This window comes from Lepisosteus oculatus, chromosome 5, assembly GCF_040954835.1.
Source record: "Lepisosteus oculatus isolate fLepOcu1 chromosome 5, fLepOcu1.hap2, whole genome shotgun sequence".
Taxonomy (NCBI): domain Eukaryota; kingdom Metazoa; phylum Chordata; class Actinopteri; order Semionotiformes; family Lepisosteidae; genus Lepisosteus; species Lepisosteus oculatus.
Window position 1 is genome coordinate 11,736,988 of NC_090700.1, and position 17,178 is coordinate 11,754,165.

General features: G+C 37.0%; 1 protein-coding gene across 3 annotated transcripts in view; it reads right to left on the reverse strand.

Annotated features, from left to right (window-relative positions):
• slc36a4 (solute carrier family 36 member 4) overlaps positions 1-17,178 on the reverse strand; it is a 200,829-nt gene that overhangs the window by 179,144 nt on the left and 4,507 nt on the right. The gene's annotated exons all lie outside the window — the stretch shown is intronic.

Here is a 17,178-nt window from a genome sequence, read left to right on the forward strand (position 1 = left end):
ATGGCTGATTTGTGAAACCAGTGGCCTAGAGAATGAGTCTGCTTCAACAATTAGTAGATTGATCCAAAGAAAGTAGCAAAAAATGGCTATTTGAGGGACAGGCCATATTTTAAAAAGCACCTTATTGGCCAGAACCTTCAAATCCACACCATCTATCTGCACACACATTTTCAAACTGTAGCAACATTCTGAGAAATTCCCAGACGAAATACCACACATATCAAAACAAATACCTGCAATACCTATATCTTGCCATCTCCATGAAAATGAGCTCCGTACCTGGAAGTCAGTTAAGGGCACAATGCTAGCAGCTGAGTGACAAAACTATTGTCTTCTGTGGGTCAGAGAACATTTACAGATACCCACAGAACCCCTAAGATGTCGGCCAACAGAGTGGTAAATTGTTCTGCTAAATGATGATTGCCATGTTTTTCCCCTTACAGACCTAAGAAAAGATGTTCACCACAATATTGGCACACATGAGGCAAACAGTTATTTACAAGAAAGCATCATACTAGGGGGAAAGAGTGTCCTTTAGCACACTTTTAATTCAGTACGAGGGAAGATGTACTACACAGTGATATATTGACAAAGTCCTTGAACAAACTGTTTTTCCATTCCTGCATGCCAAACTGGAAGTGGTGATGCACATACTAACTGTAAACTGCTGTAATTAAAAAACAATTCAATTAAAAACAAAAACTTGTTCTGTATACACAATAAGCAATGGAATGTACTGATTTTGCTGTCTATTTAAATAGAACCCAATGGACCACTTCTTTCAGAGACCCAAATTTTTCAATCATTTTAAAATACAACAGTGAGTGAAACAGCGGTCTATTAAATATCTAGTGATGTGGAAGTTGAACAGAGTGCCAGAACATCCCAGAGCAGTCTATCCAGAAGCTGATCAGGATAGAACTGTAAGGATGAACATGGAGGTCATCGTCGATACTAACTCTGTTTTTTATTTTGACAATGTGTCAAGTTTCATAATAAAAACTTATCATGGTTCTACAGGCTGTATTTTTGTTCACATGGTCTGGGATTTTTTTGTGAATGTCCATCCATTCATCTTCTAACTGCAGTATCCAATACAGGGTCGCAAGGGAGCCAGAGCCTACCCCAGCAAGCAAGAGGCGCTAGGCAGGATAACTCTGGTCGGGACCCAAGTCACAGACAGACACACAAACACAACAGGCCCAATTTCCCAGAAGCCAATTTACCTACCAGCATGTCTTTGGACTGTGGGAGTTAACTGGAGCACATGGAGGAAACATGGGGAGAACATACAAACTCCACACAGATTTTGTGGTATCTATGTTTAAAATATTTGATTAAACCCTCTAGACCAGGACATTGCATTTCTTTAGTGCTTCCCTGTAGATACACAGGGAGAAATAAAAAACTAAGACCCCATTTGCTGCTTTGATATCAAGCATCCTTAAAATATATAGTGAATCTTATCAATGTGGGGAAGGAAAAGAGAAGCTGAGCGTGTAATTATTACCATTACTTAATATAAGTTTTTTGGGGGTTTTGTTCAAATAATTGAAAAAAGACTTGTGGAAAAGTAAACAACTCTATGAGTTCATTAAAATACTACTTGTGTGCACATTTACTCTGAAATAGAGATTTACTCTATAAATGCAACAAATAGCTGTTTATTCCAATTTTGTTTTAAAGCTGGATGCCAGTCAATGCAGAATTCTTTAGGCGATACTGTACTTTACATAGCTATGCAGTGTTAATTCTTAGTAGTGTAGTGGCAATTTTCAAAGCTTATTTTAAATTTTCTTTTATTTTTCATAAAGAAAAATCTTAAAATGCTCTTGTGTTTAGATACAACATACTGTACAACACTTACTTGCTCATTTGAAAGGCTGCTTCCTCACTACACTTTTGTAGATGAAGCTTGAAACTAGTCCTGAGAGAAGACCTTAATCTGCCTGTTGAACAAGACTGAACTGTCAATTTGACATGAGAAATAAGTGCCTGTTTCTCCCTTGACATCGTTTAACACCACTCCACTGCTGCAAAACCTCTGTGCAAAAAACAAACATGATATCAAATGGAGCAGAGGTGAAGTCAAAGCTGAGCTGCTGTATAGAGTAAAAATGACTACCAGTCCATCTTTTGTTTCTGAAAAAGGCTTGAGTCCTTATTAAACATCTCAATCTTAAACAAAAAGCCTTAGATCAAGGGTACAGGAAATGTCAAAGACAAAATTTGACTTACTGTAGGAGACAGGCCATTCTTTTAGTTGAAACAACAAATAATTCAATAAATGAAGACACAGTGGAAGATTCCAGATTATTATATAGTATAACCCAAGAAAGAAACCACAGGAAGTTTACTCACTCTCTGTTAGTATAAAGTACAGATATGTGATTCAAACCACACTCCAAAATCCCAACCCGCACACCCTAACAAAAATCAAACACACCATCCTAAGAGGCCAGCTGACACATAGGGTTTGTACACTTTTCCAAACACAAGGGCGTGACGTCACTGTAGCAAGCTTATTATACAGTGTGTGCATTGCTACAATAGCATGTTAAAACAGTTTCCATGCAATTCAGATTGAATCTCCCAGAAATTAAATCGAGCCCTTTGAAGTTTTATTTTCTTTAAACTCCACGCACATGCACAACAATATTGTGACAGAGCAGCACACTCAACACACACCAAATTTGAATTATTTAAATTTTCATGGGGAAAAAAGATTTTCAAAAACATCTCTTAAATCATACTTCAAAGCAAATTAAACTGCAGTTGACTAGGCTAGGGATGTGTTTACCTTCAGAGGTTTTACTGCCCAAGAGCAGTTTTCTTTGATAAAAATGTGCAAAGACATTATTTGATAAATTCAATGGACTATGCTATTTTCTTAGTTCCATATTTATTTAATTGAATGCATAAAGCACGTAATTTAAAGCTAAAATAATTTAAAGGCAGAACAGAAGTTCTACTCTGTTTTGATTTGAACCCTATATTCCTTATATTCCCTATAGCCTCTGGAAAAAAAATGTTGCCTTTGTTCTTGGGACAATGGACTTTACAAGAACACCAAAACCACAGCAGTTTCCCACAGCAACAAACCCTCCTTTCAAGAAGTGTTAAGCTCACTTGTTATACAAGTTCCTAATAGTTAATATTGGGGGCCCTGTGTTTTTCTTGACTTTCTAACCTGTATTTCAGTCTTCCATCCTCAAGATGCCAATATACCCTCCTCATTAAGCCACCAACTGAGCCGTCATTAACAATCATCCCACTGCATTACTTTAATCATCCCAATTAGTCATGCTTTTACTACACATTACACGCATTAGAGCACTGATTAACTGAGGGCTGTACATGGCCACTGACATTTATTTAATCACGCATCCTTTAGTAATTTCATTCAACAGTATTTCAGAGAACGTGTCAATAAATTATTAGAATACTTTTGTTTTGAGCATGTATAATTGGTCAACGATTTTAGAGGTTTGTTGAGCTTTGTATATTGTATTTAATTGTGAAATCAAATTATCAATACTGTAACATATGAGCTGTACAGTACATAAACAGTACACTACGAGGAAAATAGAAAATAATAATAGAAGAAGGTTTATCGTAAAGAGCCTTTAAGTGTCACAGTTTTGTGAAAGAAAAGATTGAATGCATTACAATTTCAGCTGGTTGACCCAGTCCATTTTCATGGATTGACACCATTTTATGGAAATTGGACATAAAAAAGAAACCTTTCCAGCATCCATAGAATTAATGATCAATTATGAATTGATTGTTCCTGTTCTCTTTGAAAAAGTCACACGTGTGCCCTTGTGTCTTCTGCTTTAGATTTCAGTGTTAATTCTGAAGCAGTCCACGTGATTGAATTTGTCATTGACTTCATGAAATTCAGTTCATTTTAACCTGTCAGTGTAGGGTCAAGTTTCTAGTCTCTGATTCCAGAGATCCAATATCTTTTTCTATCATGTTGACAAAATTATACTTTACTGTTAATTGAACACTTTTAACATAACATCCATCCATTCATTTTCTAATCTATTCATCCAGTATAGTGTTATGGAGGACCCAGAGCCTATTCCGACAAGCAACAGGTGCAAGGGAAGATACACCTGGACAGGACGCCAGTTCATCACAGGCAACTGTCACGGTCGTCATCCCTCCTCTAGAGGGCGCTCCGACCTTTTTGTCACCATTACGTGCACCTGTTTCCTATTTTCCTCCTCACTACTTTGGTGTCTCTGCGCTTCAGGGTTCGATATTCGAAAATGAACACCACAAGGCTTGCCTATTCCCCAGGCTCGCGGGTAGCCCGAGGGCAGGTCTTATTTCTCGGCGTCCTGACCATCTGGGTCCGGAGCACGGAGCACCCAACTCCGTTATGATTTTACTTCCCTGTTCCTGATTCCTCGTCCCCGTTCCCCTGTCTGTTTGGATGGATCTCCCGGCAATGGACTTTGGACTGCTACCTGGTTTCCCCTTCTGGACAGTTTTGGACTTGTTCGCCTGCGCCACGCCCCCCGAGCTCCAGAACACCATTGTCATGCCCCGCTGTCAGTCATCCCGTCCTGATCCTCTCGTGTTTCCCTGTTGCCCTTCTCCAGTTTCTTCCGGATTTTACTGTCTGCATAGGGTACTAAATACACACTACACTGGAGTCTGGACAACAACAACAGACACAAACACGCACACATTCCTAGAAGCCAATTAACCTACCAGCATGTCTTTGGACTACGGGAGGAAACTGGAGTTCCCACCAGAAACCCATGTGGCAACCATGCTGCCCAACACAACATCCTAAATTCAACCTAAATTCTACAATTTTATAACTATATAGTGCAGCATTCTGTTTGGCATTTTTCGAACATTTGTTAGGTAATTCATGTAGTGGTTATTGATTGTATACCAATTATATTGATCTCTTGGGGAATATTATTTGACAAATGCCTGTGTCAAATTGCAAGTAACACCATGTCAATTACATTGGCTACATTATAGCCTTGTGTTTTGTATAGCCATGTATTTTTTCTGAAGGTCTCTGTTTCACCACCATCAGACTTTTTGTGCTTTTTCGTGATGTTAAATGACAGACTGTTGAAGCCTTTTAGATGTGGTAAAGATAAATTGAAGATTTTGCAACATGTAGATATTGTTACATTCGTTCACTGAGTAAAAACCTTTTTGTAGTCCTGCATCTCTCTATCCATTTTTACTGTATATCTCTAAGCCGTCCTTTAAATACATCCATTACTTAAAGTTTTTTTTTTCTTTTTAATTATTTACAGCTATTAATTATTGCTTGGATTAATTTAACTGGAGAGGCTACAGGGATGCCTGGAGGAAAGGAAATTGAAATATAAATTGCAAAACAAAGTTGTGCAAAACTGACAGCTAGTTCAGACATTTAGTCCAGAGACAAATAATGAAGCAATAGCATGATCCGGACTAAAATATTCTGCAATCAACACTAGAAGACCATTATAAGATCAATGTTCAAATAGTCATCAGAAATAATTGCTATGATATTGCAAAGGTAATTGCACATGGTGTATGAGGAGTTGACATCAAAGTTCTTACAATGAATCACAAGATTCTTCCTGAAGTGTGTATTATTTTTCAATTGAAGGGGAACACACTCTGTTTATTATATTGCTAATTTGGGATGCATATCACATGTTATGTCATATGGTGTCATTCATGCATCTTTTCCCTTTTAATGTCAAACATATCCTTAACATAAATTGTCTGATGTAGCAGGGCACTGTATTATACTCAAAACGTTTTTAAAACTCAATGTAACGAACAGTTCTTTCCGGACCCTATGCGGACGACACAGTCCAACGGAGTGGGGAAACACTGGGGAAACGTCATGCAGGAAAACGGGGCTGAAGACAGGGGGGCGTGTCCACGGTGCGCTGGTGCACGGGGGAGGTGTGGCCGAGGCGAACAATCCGAGAGGGTAGTCCTTAGGGAATATCCAAAACACACGAGTAAGTCCAAAACCAGGAGATCCATCAGAAGAAGGAATTAAAAACACGAAGGCCGGGTCGGAACCGGCGGAGAGGGAACGGGAACGGGAACAGAGATTAAAACCTTAACGGGACCAGGCGCTTCCAGGTCCCGGACTCGCACGATATGGAAATCAGAGCAGAGCCCGGATGAGCGTCAGCGCCTGGCTTTTAAGGTGGGCTAGGTAAAAGGGATCAGGTGCACAGAATGAAGTCTTCAGTGAAAGGGCTGGAGCACCCTTAAGGAGGGGGGACTATAATCGTGACACTCAATAAATTGGATCTATCATAGTTTTCAAAGCTGTCCCCGTAACATGTTAATGTATTAAATAAAAAGTTACTGAGACAGAAAAATATGAAGGGCAGTATATACAGCACAGATTTTCCTTGACAACTGGTGAAACATAATTTACAGTATAATAGGATGCAGAAACAGAGAATAAAGATTCAATTTGTAATGGATGCCTTAGTTTTCCTCTGAAGTTCCTCTCTTTGACAATGAGTTATTCATCATACAATTATTTTTATGATATAATTAGTTATAATATAATAGTATATATATATAACTATATATAATAGTTACTCATGTTTATTAAAGTAAGTTCACTCTTCATACCCAGGCAGTAGTAGGTGTCCTTTGTAGTAACCTTCTTAGTGGTCACAGCCAAAACATTTTCTTTTATTTTCTTTACAAAATAGTCAACTTTTCACAATCATCATGGCAGACCAACATCTGCACCTGTTACTCTTTCTCTACAAGGCTGTCTGCCTCTAAACAAAGACTAATTTCAGTGACAGGCTTGTATTAAATGAGAGTTCTGTGTCAAATGCATTAACTTGTTCGCTAATTAGCCAGTCTGGTTTCTGCTTTGGTTGCAATCAATGCTCAGATTAACATTCTAGAAATTCTGATGGGGTCCTTCTCACTATATTTACTATAAATCCAACTTTCTCTTGAGCAGAAAATAATCCGAAAATAAAGACGGTGAACATGAGGATTTAGTGTGCCGGTAACGTATTATGAAAGGTGCATGGCTATCCTGTGAGTTATGAAACAGATGCTTGTGTGTTCTAGGAATACATGTTTGTCAAATGATCAAGTATCATTATCTAGGCAGAATAGAGGGGTGGAGGAGGGTGCAATTATGACACTTTTGAAGGGGTTAAGCATTTGACTTGTAGTCCATTTGACAATAACCTACTTTTACAAGACAGTATTCTATATACAAACACCCCCAAGTCTATTTAACAGCAAAACCCCTTGATGCCTTGTTATAACAACCACGCTTCTCTGAGTCACGGCTAACCTAAATGTCTGCCTACATTTTAATTAAACGTGGAATTCAGGTTAGGCTGTACATAATAGGTTACTGAATGTCAGTTACGCAATCCATTGTTTTTTTATCCCCTTACTACTGGTAGTAGGTGGATATCAATTGCATTGTAATGACATAGTGATGACATTGCAGCCCACTGCTACCACAGCTGTCATCTCAAGATTTTAGCATTTGCACTAGAGGAGAAAAACCATTGTGTTCTGTATGAGACATTCAATACAAATTACATCATTAAGTGCTTTCCTCTGATGATCAGCAATACAATGGTAATTCTAACATAAAAGATAGCGAATATTCAGGCTAATGAAGAATATATTAGGGATTACAGCGTTGATTGATATTCTTATTTTTATTCCCATTTCATTAGTTATTTCACTCCAGCAATATCTCTGTAGATGGGTTTGGAAATGCTACTATCAATTACCCACATCTTTTATCAGGCAATTAGAGGTGAAGGTTAAAGTCCTTCCTAGTTCCATTTACTTGGAGAGCTTGAAACGTGTTTGCATCTACCACCTTTGACATCATCCGGAAATGTGCTTGGATTGCTGCTGTTAATGGCAATTTTGTTATGGCAGTTTTTATGGTTGTCCGGAATATACTGTACACAAAGGGAAGCTGGATTTGTTTACCTCTGTAATCTTAACTTGTCTATGTGAATAGACAACATTACAAAGAATGCAAAATGGTGTTATCATCAGTTTTCTGGAGTAGTTATTCTTAGAACAGGCATTAACATGCTACATGACACTAATAACTAGCGTGCGTTTCATGGATTTCAGAAATAAAATTCAACAAGAAAACATGGATGGGTGATGGAAGCTTTAAACATACACTTATTGAAAATGTCTAAATGGAAAAGGGGATTATTCTTCTGTCTGTCATGACAGGAGGTTTTAAAATCTTTTTGTTTTGTTAAATCCTTCCTCTTGCAAGATACATTTCCAGTCCAAAATGTATTACGTCTTTGTAAATCTAGGTGATACAATGTTAAGGGCTGTGGACCCATAACTAGAGGGTTAAAATGACAATACAAGAACATAACATAGGTTATGAACAAGACGGTAATTCAGGCTAATTCACACCGGGTTGCAGTTAGCTAATTATAACAATTCCTTGTATTTAAATAATGTTGTTAATCCCAAAGGACTCCAAAATACTTTATACATAAGAGATAACTACATCTAACGTACAACAACCAAAGCCTTTCAGAAAAATAACTTTGAAATGACTTAACACTCTATTCACTTTGTAAACTTCAGAAACTATTTTTAAATTAAAAGCATGTATACCAAACACTTTTTAATATACAAGGTGAAAATGTGTTAATCTCTTGGCTCAGATTGCATTCCAGGTTGGTTATATTAGAGAAACCCCAGTATATGACTTTCATAATAAGCACACAGATATTTTATTCATCATATAATAATAATAATAATAAACTTTATTTTATATAGCGCCTTTAAAGGTGGCTTCTCAAAGCGCTTTACAGGATGACAATAACAATAAATAAGAAGACTACAACAATAAATAAGAAAATTTCACAAGACAGGACACAATTATAATTACAACAATACAACAATAACAATAGAGGAGACCGTGGAAGATGGTATTAAGAAGAGCAGAGGGGTGAAGAATGGAAGCAGTTAAGTAAAGGCTTTTCTGAAAAGGAGGGTTTTGAGTCTGGATTTGAAGGAGTTTAGAGAAGGTGACTCTCTAATATCCTTGGGCAAGGAGTTCCAGAGCTTGGGGGCATAGCAGGAGAAGGCCCTGTCGCCCATACAATGTAGACCGGCTTGGGGGACAGTAAGGAGGGCAGAATTTGAAGAGCGGAGGTTGCGAGGTGGGGAGTAGGGCGATAAAAGTTCAGACAGGTATTGAGGTGCCAAGCCATGTAAAGCCTTGTAGGTGAGCATGAGGATTTTAAAGTCTACGCGGAATTTGACCGGAAGCCAGTGCAAGGACTCCAGGATAGGAGTAATGTGAACACTTGCACTAGATCTGGTCAGGATTCTGGCTGCTGAATTTTGGACATACTGCAGCTTGTTCAGAGTAGATTTAGATACCCCAGGGAGCAGAGCATTGCAGTAGTCAATTCGAGAGAATACAAATATGTTGATCAGCTTTTCAGCCACAGTTAATGATAGCATAGGGCGTAGTCTTGCGATATTTCTAAGGTGAAAAAAAGATGTTTTGACAGTATGCTGTACATGTGGGTCGAATGTTAAGCCAGAATCGAATATAACCCCAAGGTTTTTCAATTTTGATTGGAGCTCAAGTACAGAGCCATCTACAGACAGGGTTACAGGACTGGCTTTACGAAGTTGATGGGGGGTACCAATAAGCATGACTTCAGTCTTGTCACAGTTAAGATGAAGGAAGTTTTGAGTCATCCAAATTTTTATGTCAGAGATGCAATTAGATAGAATAGAGACAGCCACATCAGTGTCGGGTTTGGTATGGATGTATATTTGAGTATCGTCAGCGTAAAAATGAAAGCTGAGGCCATGTGATCTTAAAAGCTGACCAAGTGGGAACATGTAAATGCTGAAGAGCAAGGGGCCCAGTATTGAGCCCTGAGGGACACCAGACTTGACAAGACCAATTTCAGACCTGTACCCATTGAGAGAGACAAAGTGACAGCGATCAGTGAGGTAAGACTTAAACCATTTGAGGGCAGTGTCAGAGACTCCAAACACAGTCTCGAGACGAGAAAGCAAGATGTTATGGTCAACAGTGTCAAAGGCAGCACTGAGATCAAGAAGGATGAGTATGGAAAGAGAACCAGAATCAGAAGCTATTAGGAGATCGTTGGTGACTTTGACTAGGGCGGTTTCTGTGCTGTGAAGTCGACGGAAGCCAGATTGCAGGGGTTCGAAAAGGTTGTTTGTCATGAGGTGGTTATGTAACTGAAGTGTGACAGCACGTTCTAGAATTTTAGAGAGAAAGGGTAAGTTTCTCTCTAAAATGAGACTTAAGCTTATCTGTTTGTCCTCTAATATCATTTTTTTCTTTTTCATGCAATAAAATAGATTCGGTATATAGACCCATGTACACTGGATGGATTTTCTCAACAGGTTTTCTTTAAGATGTAAACTATTCTTACATTTCTCAGTTGCTCCTTGTAAAAACAAAACAAAACATGTCCCATAGGCTAATTAAAATGAAAAGAAGACAAAAACAGACAGTTTGGCATGTCGAATGTATTTTGAAAATTTTGGTAGTTGACCATTTTTGATCAACAGATCAGACAGATTTTGCAAAGAATACAAAATTGGGTCAAATTTCGATTTTGAGGAAACAAAAACCAACACTTTTCCTGCATTTCACATGCATCCTAAAGCACAGCAAATGCATCACAAATTGTTAAATGTTGTTTCAAACCCTAACCCAAACCCTGGCTCAGGTACTTGCAGAACATATCAAAAACAGCGCTTTAAAGCATTGTGCCCAGTAAGATAAACAAATTACTTCCCAATTCTTAAGAAACACTGAAAGTAGCAGCATTACAATATTTTAAATGTATCTAGTGTGAAGCTCATTACATTGTTCAGTATTTCTTATTTTGTCACCTTCTAATGAAATGACCCATGAAATTAACACTTTTTGTGCATTAAACACACTGGGATCATAAATAGCACTTACGTTTAGCTAAAAGTATTATTGTGTCTGGTTTAAATTGTAAAAAATGCAAAAAAGGGGAGAGGATGTCAAAAGTGTGTTTTGAAAATTTAGATTTTTATCATTTTTGATTGACAGGCTTACGAAAGAACGCAAAATTGGGCCAAATATCATTTTTGAGGAAACACCAAAACAAAACTTTCCTGCATTTCACATGCATCCTGAAGCACAGCAAATGCATCACAAATTGTCTAGGTGTTGTTCAAACCCTAACCCTAACCCTAACCCAAACCCTTGCTCGGGCACTTGCAGAACATATCAAAAACAGCACGTTTAATCAGTGTGCCCAATAAGATTCGCAAATGACTTCCAAATTGCTAAGAAACACTGAAAGTAGCAGCATTACAATATTTTAAATTTATCTAGTGTGAAGCTCATTATAATTGTTAAGTATTTCTTGTTTTGTATCCTTCTACAGAAATAGCCCACGAAACAAGCACGTTTTGTGCCATGAACATACTGGGCTCATAAATAACACCGAAGTTTAGCTAAACATATCATTTTATCTGGTTTAAGGGCCCGCTGGCTCTTGAATTTTAATTTTGTTATAAACGTCTTATCAGCTAAAGGGGAATTCAACAGACTTTTCAGTGACCTCATACTCCAAGATACACGAGGCATTGAATTGAAGGACAGTCTGCCAGACTCTGTTGCTGTGACTCTCTCTGTTTTCATTCTCTTTATCCATGTTTTTCTTTAAAAAATATTTAAAAGAATCAAATCGCATTACACATTTGGATGCTATTGACAGCACCAGCATTGAATTATTATTCATGTCTCACCCTCACCGACATCGAATCCCCCTTCTGATATCAAGCTTTCTGTTTGTTTTCTCCTGCACTTGCCTTCTGTACACTGTTATGCTGAGCATCTAATGCCGTTTACATATTAATAAGCAGCACCTAATATCAGAAATCAGCAGGGGCAAAATCTGCAGCAGCACGATAAAGCTTAATAGCAGAAGACTGTCTGCAATCTCTGGGAGATAGTGGAAGAAGCACAGACCTTTACCTTCACCACGGTTCACCACCCAGCTACCACCACTGGGTCTCCATCCCAGGCACAGCAAAGCTGATTGGATTTTCTGAGCACAATTAACACTCTCCCCTTCTGGGCTAAAGACATGTTCCTTCCAAAAGATACAACACAAACAGTGAATCTCTGTAGGATTAGCCTAGAATAGATGCAGAATGGATTCTGCTTGTAAGTGTGAAAATATGAGTTTAGTGGGGCACCAGGTTTCATTTTTTTTATTTTGTAAATTAAGTTTAAACGGCCCTTTTTCTCTGGTTCTCATAGCTAAAGCTGTCTTATTTCAATGTATTCTTAGATTGTCCGGATTTATGTCAGTGCTTCTATTTCAGTGCCCTCCCACTTTCTTAATTAAATAATTTATCCTTTATTTGTGCCTCAACGGCTCTTAATTTGTCACTAATTAATGATAAGCAGACATAAGTGGGAATGAAATTCTATCACAACACTCCCAGAATAAGCTGTCTTATTTCTGTTTGATTTGCTAGATGTATTTAAAGAAACAATTAGTAAACTATTCTTCCTAGTATAGAACTTTTTACAAAAAGAATGACATTCCACATGCAACAGGTTATATTTCAAGAGCTAACAAACTACTCAATTGACCTCAAAGAAGATCTTCTTACAGAAATTGCTATCCCTATCTGGTTTTAAAGGATCACAAATTAGAAGGTTTTATAGGTCTTTTTAAATCAGAGGTATCCAAGCATAGGGCTTGGGGTCTGATCTATATGATCTACAGTACATCTCAAGGCTTTTGAGATCTCTTTAAAGCAGCTGCACCAGAAGACATGGGGGAAGCTGTTAAATCGGTCCACTTAAGCCAGTAAAAATCTGTTTTAGCTTGTTAAGAAATGAGCTGGAGTGAACCCCTGCAAACACCTTGCCCTCCAGGACCAGGATTGGACACCCCTGATTTAAAACATCCCTTCCAGGCCTTGATATGCACTCCTGGTCCTGGTGGACAACCATGTCTTCTGGGTTTCATTCTATCCTGGACTCTTGATGGCTTGGTTTAAATCAATTGTCCTCTTAAATGGGCTGTATTACCACTGTTTTCATCTGCAGTTCTTTACTCTGGAAAATAATAAATTACAGTACCTATAGTATCTGATGGATTGCAGAACTAAGTGTCCCAAGTTCTAAAGTAAGCCCTTAAGGACCAGGAGTGAATTTCACTGCCTATGAAACTAGGAAAAACTTAAGACTGTCATCATGCTCTAGTTAAGTCAATAATTAGTTGAACGGGGCACATTTTCTTTTCTCCATTTCTGGTACTTCCTCCTGTGCAGTCTTCCTGTTCAGTGTAGGTCCTGAAGTAGCTCTATGTTTACTCCAACTGAACACTTGTTTTATCTGCTGAAGATCTCATATTAAATCATTTCTCCCTTATTTGTGCTTCAACAGCTCTTATTTTGTCACTAATTAATGAGAAGACAAGTGCGAATGACACTGTATCAAACACTCCCAAAATAAGTTTCTTACTTCTGCTGTGGATCCAAATGATTCAATTCCAGACACCTGAATGTGGGGCATTCTAAAGCCATGGATTTTTATTTATTTTTTAGTGTTAATTACCAATTATATGTAACATTTTAAGAAGCTTAAATAGTTAAGACGATATGTGTCCTCTGGTTTGTACTTCACTGTTGTTTCTGGATACAAGACTTACTGAACTCCAATGCTGAATTATTCCAGAGCAGCACTATTTCTGTGTAAATGTAACCAAAAGTGTGCATAATATTTTAAATGGGATCATGGTGTGTTGTACAATTTTAGCATGACACCTCTTGTCATCTCGTCTTAAACTCTTAATATTTGGAAGATGTGAATTGCAAAATTACAGTCGTATTTAGAAACATAGAACAAAAATTATATCTAAGCAAATCGTTAGATTAATTGGGGGGGGTCGAAGGAATTAACTATAACTGAACTGGAACGAAGTGAACATTATGTGACTGTGCTTAAGAGAGAGAGGCTTGGACTTTTCACAAAGAAACGGTTGAGTTGGCTTTATTAAAACGTAGATGTATCACGACCTCTCGTGGCCATTTGTGGGCATTGCAATGTTTGAAAAAATACCCAAATGTAGCGCAATCCAGATGATAAGACTTAATTGTTCTTTGAACGTCAGCCAAGAAAACGTACTGACGCATCCTTTTGTAGCTACAATTAACACAAATCTGTTTATAAACTTTTTCACTAAATTGCCTTTAGGATTATATTTCACAGACCAGCAGCATTAGCAATAATAGTTTGTGTAACCTAGCTTCTGTGTCTTGGTTTCTAACCACTTTTAACATCTGAAAAAATGTAGTAAGCTAATTTTACACCACTGACTGGTGAATATTTATAGTGTTTAATATCAGAAAACTGATTGCAATTGCATTACATTTAAAAATAACAACAAATACTTGTATCAGCATACAGCTATAATATGTTTACGTGTACTGTATGACTATATTACATACATTATATAACAAATATACCTGAAGAAGGCTCCACGGCCTAAACTTTATGTTGTCTTTCTTCTCTTTCAGCATGGAATAAACCTATTACTTACATATTTAAGATTTGACTGTATTCAAATACAGGTCGATTAAATATATTAATAAATATAACTCAGTTTAGAAATGTGTCAGAAACAATAAAAACTGATCTCTTGGTTTTTCCATTAGGTATGATAAAATTACTATGAATTTGAATTTACACATATTGTGCATTTAAAAAGTTTTTTTTTCTTGTTTTCTTTCCTGAAACAGGCCTGCAGAGTTTTTTACTGTGGAAGATTTTACCCTTTTTACATTACCATATACTAGTTACAATTTTGTAGTTCAACACACATTAAATCATCACTGTCCCACACATACTGTATATTCACTATTACAATTAGGTTATTGTTAGTAAAATGAATAGATAATAAGCAGCATAAAAATAATGCTCAAATACTTCTAAATAAGTCTTGTGGATGAAATATGTACTGTAGAACTGATCACTGGTACAATACAACAATATGAGCAAGATCCCAAAAAATATAAAATGTAAAACTCATAAAATATCTAAAATCTCACACAATTCTTAGAAATTTAAGCACAGTGATTCAGTCCACCTGCACATCTCTTACAGATCCATATTACATTCATTCTTTCATCTCTTTGGTATAAGGGAAAAAGAATAAAAAACAGTGCTTAGCTTCTTTGACATGTCATTAAGACTAAACTTAATATGAAATCTTTTGTGTCTCATTTTGCGATCACAATCAAACTCTGAACACTTCCCATTGTTTTAAGTGTGAGACTTAAAACTCAGACATGAAAATTGGAATGTTTTCACACTCAAGTCTGAGTAAATTCCATCTATATGTTATACATTACAAGATCAAAAATATGGTCACGCAATTTTCCAATAACATTTTATAATCTTATTTCTTTTGACCCTGTGGCATCTGAAATGGAACAGTTGTAGTTCAATATGAGGACAACGGTATCACAGAATTTGGATCACATTAGTGGTGCAGAAGCGCTGGATGAGGATACACGTTAGTTCGGTAAAGGGTGCATTAAGAGAAAAAAATAATTGAAAGACAAATTAAGTAGTATGGGGAAAACACAAATTCCATTTACATTTAAATTACATTTAAACACGCACGGAACACGCAAAGTAGATTTAAAAGCTTGCTTAAGCCTGACAAGACAGCAGGTACATAATTGAGTTTCGACTTTCGACATTTGGGACATGTACAGAATTCTCTTCGAATGTCTTCCTGGATCAAAAAATCATTTAGTAATTTAACACCAGTTCTACATTTTTTCACCTTCTCTTCATGCAATTGCTGGTTAACCGCGCAATGAATATGAGAACGTTTATGAGCCCCATTTTTTTTCTTATTACAGAACTTTATAGTTTGGAAACAATCTGGAAACAAATTATGTAACTATATTGAAAATGTTTGGCGTGCAGGCCAGAACTACAATATTAGCTTGGATTTACATACTGCATGAATTGAATTACAAGAGTTGCACAGTATGTAAACCTACTGTATATAGTGGTCTTGGGAGCATAGCTATACTACATTCTTCTCTTTTATATACCATACTAAAGCCACCAAGATATTAGTTTACTTTTAGCTACTATACTGTAAATAGTGTAAATTTAACGTACAGCACTCGTGAAGGCAGAATTTAACATTGGTACTGAAAGAATCCATAATCAAATGCAACACTAGATGGAGATAGCGTAGTCTCGAAAAATCTAGTGCGTTTTAATGTGTATATTCTAAAAGTTAGTATTTAAACTTTGTATCTGTACTAACAGATGCACTAAAAAGAAAATCTCACTTACCAATTACACAGACTTAATTAAAGCCATTTAAAATTCTTTATTGGAGACTGCTCACTGCACTGTTCATCCCCTATTCGCCGAAAATGGTTTGTTGTAGATAAATGTTTTGACTCTTTGTTAATCTATTAGGCTATACGATCTTGCACCGATAAAACGGCATAACCATCTCTCTGGTTTCACTTTTCATTTGATTAACTATGACTCAGACATACCAAATGTGCGCTGCAGACCTAGCAGATTAAAGTGTTAACACAAACACAACGGTAATCTACAACACAGACGTATAAATAAAATTAAAATCAAATTTAACTTTTTTCTAAGGAAACTGTTAAAATACGACTATCCCAAGTGCAAAATAAAGGTTCTGAAAATTGTACAATGCTTTAGAAGAATATTCAATTGCAAAAATTTAGTGTATACATCTTTAATAACTACAAAATTCAATCCCACATACTTTCAAGTTTCAGCTGTGCCTCATGAGAATTAATATTATGTGAAATTTGGAAATTATGCAAAACGTGGAAATAAAAATTTCTTCCATTCTGCTTATTTTAGTGTGTCGCGCCCTCTTGTGGCCGTCTCCTACTCCTACTGTTACTTATGGCTTTCCTTCTAAAGGCGAAGCGCCAATATACGTGCCAACAGCGCGAAAGTGACATATTTAAGTGTCAGTGACTTAACAAATACCTGATTTAATCAGCACTACAGTTACAACTTCACCGCGATTCCACAGTTCTGAAGAGAACAGTTTTTCAACAAGATATCCTAAA